The sequence below is a fragment of the Camellia sinensis genome, chromosome 6 (genome assembly GCF_055761805.1).
Source record: "Camellia sinensis isolate YWXY chromosome 6, ASM5576180v1, whole genome shotgun sequence".
Classification (NCBI taxonomy): Eukaryota; Viridiplantae; Streptophyta; class Magnoliopsida; order Ericales; family Theaceae; genus Camellia; species Camellia sinensis.
The window spans coordinates 118599637-118606484 of record NC_138966.1 but is presented as its reverse complement, the minus strand read 5'-3'; positions in this window follow the sequence as shown (position 1 = coordinate 118606484).

Genomic DNA, 6848 nt, shown 5'->3' with positions numbered 1-6848 from the left:
TTGATTCCTTCATCCTAGCGCCAACGTCGACGCTGAGCTCCTCTCTCCGCTCCTGTTGGCAAAACTCGTAGCCGCCGACGCCGAGAATCTGAAGCATCGACCTTTAACCCAGCCAATCCTCTTATAGCCCTTCCAGCAATCTGTCTTGGTACCTAGGTCACTGTTGCCGTCACTGCCGAAAAGATGGGTCGTACAAACATCATTCCGAATGATCTTCTTGCCAACATCCCAGGCATGGTGTTAGTCCACTTATCCTCTCTTTCCCAATCGCAGCAAAAACCCAAGGCAAAGAGGGTTAAAAGGGCCAAGGCCAAGCCCAGCGCCATTGAGGTAGAGTCAGAAGACACAGTGCCAATTTCAAAATTGGCTAAAGTAAAGAAGTCATCTGAAAAGAGGCCTGTTAAGGCTGAGGCATTCGACCAACCCCAACCAAAAAAGCAGAGGTCCAGCAGGTCTTCTGAGATTTCGCACCGACGCACTCCCTAGACTCCATCTGTCACGGTAGGGGACCGACCTCTTCTAGCTGGGGACAGCGCACTCGACAGTCTGGAAGTTAGTGCCGCTATTTCCACCGCCGTTCTACTCCTGGCCGATATCAATTGTATGGCTGAGCTTTCGGAGTATGAAAACTACGTGATGATGATGCAGCATTGTGTCTTGGTTAGTCTCAACACTTGTAATTTTTTGATCTAATACTCTGGCTTTCATACTTAATGAATTTTCTTTGCATTTTTGCAGACTATCCAGTAGGGTCACTCCTTTGTAGTCAAGACCAATGAGTTTATGAAAGAACTAACCCAAAAAATCAAAGGAGGTAGCAAAACTCATTTCCTTGCTAAACAAAGCCGAGGCCCGTATCCGAGGTCTTCTGGATTAGGCCAAGGCTACTAAGTCAGCCCTGAAGAAAGGCGAGGAACGTGCCGAGGCAGCTGAAAATGTTGCGGAGGTTGCTCAGGCCAAGGCAAAGAAGGCCAAGGAGAAAAAGGTCTAGGCCCAAACCGAGCCCCAAACAGTGCTGGTTATAAACACGACCGAAATTAAAGAGGCCAATGAGAAGGCCTACGCCGAGGGGGCAGCCGATGTCTGTGATGAATACAAAAAACAAGTCAAACAGGCATGGAATAGGGGTTACACCCTTAGTTGGATGGCTGCTTTGAAGGAGCTTGCTATTCCTGACGACTCGCTTTTCAAGGACGAAAGCCAACTCGTTGTGCCGTTCCCTTCTGCTCCAAGCCAGTCTGATGATGAGGCTGAGGGGGGACGAAAAAGCCAAGGTCGAGACCGGTGGCCAAGGTTTTACTAGGGCCAAATCCCCAACTCTAAATAAGCAAGTCCTTGACTTGACTCAGGATGAAGAGGATGAGGTTCAAAAAACCACTTCTAAGGCCGAGGTCGAGATTGCCAATAAGAGCCTAGATGACACATTGGGTGAAATCGACATTGACGTCTAAGCTGAAAGGTCTGCCCAGCTGTCTACCAAGGCTGACACAGCGCCAATCGCCAAGCCAGGGCAGACTGTGGAAAATGCATGAACTTTGGTTTTTCCTCCTTTTTGTACTTTTCCTTCTTACTTTTGGACAGCTGTAATCTTTTGTTTTGGACAATGTTAGCTTTACATTTGGCCAATGTGCCCCTTTTGTCTTTGTAGATGAATAAATAATCTCTTATGCCAGGTTGAAGTGCCTTTTTGTACCTGAACAAAAGTTTCTTTTCTGAATGCAAATCTTGAATGTATGCCTTCTTTTCTTCTATGCAAGTTTACTACTTTCATACTTAGAATATTTTTGCATTTCTTCAAAGTATACCCTAATTGTATAATAACTCCGGGATATAATACCTCGAATGTAAACCTTGAATGTTTTCCTCGGCCAACCATCTGCATACCTTGGCTAATACTTTAAAAATATCAAAATATTTTTACAAGTGTTATTCAGTATTACTTTTTACCTTCATGTGTTATCTTCTAAGACTTCACCCTTTTCAAGTTTTGATAACCTGGTTGGTTACCTCGGGTAATATGTATCATGGATACTTTATTCATAATTACCTTGGCTAACTCCAACTTGTAAATTTATCCAAAATTTCAACAAGTGTTAAGCCCATTCTAACTTGTAAATTTTTCTGAAAATTTTAACAAGTCCAAAATTTCAACAAGTCCCAAGCTCTTAAACTTTTATCATTCTCTAGCTCTCTGCCCCCTAATGTGAACCTAAGTTCTACTTAAGTTCATATTAAGCACTTATAGCATTTTGTCGAAGTCAGATTCGAACAAAGACTAGCCGAGGTGTTCAACCTGGGTTTCTCTGTTAATCTGATTAAAGCATACTTAGTTCCATTCGGAATTTAACTCTGCCGACATGGCAAATCTTAGTTTAACTCTATCATATGCAAGTACAATTCGACTCTGTTATAAGATAAGTTTATTCGTCATGTTTCATTCAGAAACATTGCCAACTTAGTTCAATTCTATTATATGCAAGTATAATTCAACTCTGCCATATAATAAGTCTAAGCTATTCGTCATGTTTCATTTAGAAACATCGCTAACTTAGTTCAACTCTATTATATGGAAGTATAATTCAACTCTGTCATATAATAAGTCTAAGTCATTCATCATGTTTCATTTAGAAACATCGCCAACTTAGTTCAACTCTATTATATGCAAGTATAATTCAACTCTGTCATATAATAAATCTAAGTTATTCGTCATGTTTCATTTAGAAATATCGCCAACTTAGTTTAACTTTATTATATGCAAATATAATTCAACTCTGTCATATAATAAATCTAAGTTATTCGTCATGCTTCATTCAGAAACATCGCCACAGAACTGGTTAGTCCTATTACACAAATTTCAGATTCATAAAATTCAAACTAAAATTTTATTATTACTTTGGCTAATGACATAAACTTCAAAAAACAAAAATCTAATGATAGAAAAACTTTAGGTTGCAAGTGTTCTAGGGTCTTGGCAACTCTTTGCCATCACCGTCTTCAAATCGATATGCCCCATTGCTAGAGACCGAGATGATTCTATAAGGCTTCTCCCAATTTGGGCCTAGCTTGCCCTCCCTAGGATCCTTCTTGTTGCCGACTACTTTTCTCAGCACAAGGTCCCTAACTTTGAACTCTCTTGGGTTGACCTTCTTGTTGTAAGCCCTAGCAAGTTGTTCCTGGTATGCCCCCAGCCGAATTGCTGCTCTCTCTCTTTTCTCCTCTAGTAGGTCCAGAACTCGAGCTAGAAATGCCTCATTAGTACCATTTTCCACTCCCTGGGTTCTGATCCCTGGAATGCCGACTTCTAGTGGGATCACCACTTCAATGCCATAAGCCATTACAAATGGAGACTTCCTAGTTGATCTTCTCGGCGTAGTCTGATATGCCCACAGTACATTAGGTAACTCCTCCACCCATTTTCCCTTTGCTATTTCCAACCTCTTTTTGATTCCATCCAAGATAGTCTTATTAGATGCCTCTGCTTGACTATAACTCTAGGGAAAACTCGGAATAGAGTAGTAGTTCTTGATCTTATACTTTGCACAAAAGCTTTTGATTAGCTTACTGTCAAACTGTGTACCATTGTCTGCTATTATTGCCCTTAGAATCCCAAACCTGGTGATGATGTTCTTCCATACGAAGTTCTTCACATCAGTATCTCGAATCTTCGTAAGGGGTTTAGCTTCTACCCACTTGGTGAAATAATTAGTTACTACCAGCAGAAACTTTCTTTGCCCAGTTGCTTAGGGCAGTTGTCCAACAAGATCCATGCCCCACTGGGCAAATGGCCAAGGGCTGGATACTCGATTCAAATCTACTGCTGGTTGATATATCAAAGGTGCAAACCTTTGACATTCTTTACACTTTCTGACATAGGCTTCAGCATTCTTACGTATGTAGGGCCACCAGTACCCCTGAGTAATAGCCCTATGAGCAAGTGATTTGCCCCTAGCATGGTTTCCACATACCCCTTCATGTATTTCATACAAGAAGTCTTCAACCTGGGAGGGATGCACACACCTTAAAAGGGGACCAGTGAAAGACCTTTTGTAGAGATGTCCATTTGTTGTTAGGCTAAACTTTGCCAACTTCAATCTGGTCTTATGTGCTTCTTTGCGATCATCCGGTAACTTGCCGTCCCTAAGAAACATTACTATTACATCCATCCAACTTGGACCCATCTCCACACACATTGCTTCATACTCTGTGATTAGTGGTTGCACACTTGGACTTGACAAATAATCAACCATTATTGTCCTTGCCTCCCCTGATTTCATTGCACTAGCGAGGTTAGCCAAGGCATCGGCATGGTTGTTGTCATCTCGGCTAACCTGCTGTAGTCAGCAATCTTGAAATAAGGCTAGCAGTCTAGCAACTTCTTTGACATAGGCTATCATTCTTTCATCTCGGGTTGTATATTCGCCTGTTGTCTAGTTCACAATAAGTTGGGAGGCACAGAAGACTGCCACCTCGTCGGCTTCCATTTCTGTTACTAACTTCAATCCTGCGATTAGTGTCTCATATTCTGCTTTATTGTTTGAGGCCTTGAACCCCAAATGAATAGACTGCCCTAACATTCGCCCATCTGGTGATGCCAACACCACTTGTGCTCCTGCTCCTTGACGGTTTGAACTCCCATCAACAAATAGGCGCAAGGAGTCATCAATGTAGATATCGCAGGGTTTTGGTTTTTCTTATTTCTTTTGCTCTACTATGGGGTTTTTCATTCCCAGCTGGGTCTCCTCTTGTTTCCCTAGACACCCTAAGCCGCAGCTCACCGGAGCCCGACGTGGTATGGCACCAGGTGTGAACGCGGCTACAAAGTCGGCCAAAACTTGGCCTTTGATTGTTGTTCTGGGTATAAACTCTAAATCATATTGGCCCAATACCACTGCCCATCTAGCTATCCTGCCTGTTAGATCTCCTTGTTGCAGCAGGGACTTCAAGGGGTGCTCAATTAACACCACAATCTTGTAGACCTGGAAGTAATGATTTAGTTTTTTGGAAGCTATCACTAAGGCCAGTGTCAATTTCTCCAGGGGCAAGTACCTGGTCTCTACGCCTGCTGGGGTTTTACTCACATAGTATGCGGCCCTTTGTTCTCTCTTCTCGTCTCTAATTATCACTGCACTCACTGCATGCTTCGAAAACCGCCAAGTATAAGAACAATTCCTCTTCAGGTACTGGATGTGGAGCTGTAGTCAAGTATTTTTTCAAGTCGGCCAAGGCAGCTTCGCACTCCTCTGTCCACAAAAAATCTGTGGCCATCTTTAATAAACTAAAAAATGGTTTACACTTATCTGAACTTCTGTTTATAAACCTATTCAGGGCTGCGACCCTTCCTGTCAGCATCTGTACTTGTTTTGCCGATGTCGGGCTCTTCAAGTCAAAGATGGCCTTGATTTGATCCGGGTTGCCTCAATGCCCCTTCTAGTAACCAAGTACCCCAGGAACTTATCAGTCCTAACTCCAAATGCGTATTTTGAAGCATTGAGTCGGAGCCGATATGTTCCAAGAATATCGAACACTACCTTCAAGTCGGCCAAGTGATTCTCAGGTTCTTTGGTCTTCACGACCATCTCATCAGTGTATACTTCTACTGTTTTTCCGATTAGATGTCTGAACATCTTGGTCACCAACCTTTGGTAGGTTGCTCTTACATTTTTCAACCCGAAAGGCATCACTCTGTAGCAATATAGCCTTTTTAGAGTGATAAATGTAGTCTTCTCCTCGTCGGGGGATACATTGCTATCTGATAGTACCACTTGTAAGCATCTAGGAAGCTTATCCTTCTATGTCCCGAAGTGGCATCCACTAATTGATTGATCTTGGGGAGTGGGAAACTGTCTTTGGGACAAGCCTTATTAAGGTTGGTGAAGTCCACGCAGACCCTTCGCTTTCTATTCTTTTTTTTTACAGCAACTATATTAGATAACCATGTTGGGTAGTTTACCTCTCGAATGGTTTTGGCCTCCAACAATTTGTCCACTTCCTCCTCTATTGCATCCACATGAACCAACGTCGGTGTAGACACCCCATTTTTGACCATCCTCAAGACTTGGACGTCATCTTTTGAATACTTGATGATCATCCGTGCTCGTGTTCATTTTGAGTTCCCGAAGGTCTCGGCTGCTTGCCTTGCCTTAGGATCTCTCAACTTGTCTGTTTTGTGCTTGGTTGAGGACCAAGGACTTGTGGTTTTGCTTTTAAGGGAAGAGGGTGGCTTGTTGGCCATCCCCTCAACCCATCGGCTAAGGCCTGATGCCATCGGCCTTGTTTTCTTGCCATCGGCCAAAAGTGGTGGTCGATCGGCACTCTTTTTGGTCGATCGGCACTTTTTTTAGTCAATCGGCCATATTTTTGAGTCGAGACCTTTTCATCTGCTTTTTGCAGATATTTTGTGCCAGCTGTGCCAGCTGTGACAGCTGGTGGGCACAATTCTTATCCTCCATACACGTGTATGGAGGGGTTTTGTTTCAAGACTCAAACTTGTTGAACAAGCTTGAGAATTGAAATTCTATAAGAAGGGAGGTCCTCCTTCCTTTCCAGAGGTTCATAAAATTGAGAGACAAAGTTCTATATCTCTCTGTCTATATTTTACCTCTCTCTCTTGTTTTACCTTTGTTTGTGCTCAAAAGTGTAGAATCTTTATACTATTGCACACAAACATCTAGTAGAACACCATCCTTTGGTTACTAAGGTCCTTAGGAGTTGGTTTCAGAGTTCTTGGGTTGGTTTGAGCTCAGAAAAGTTGCTGGAGTAGTGTTCTTGAAGGTGTTTTTCAAGGGTGGGCAACTAACCTTTTAATCCCCCATTTTTGCTTAAGCTTTTAGACCTACTTGCATATTATT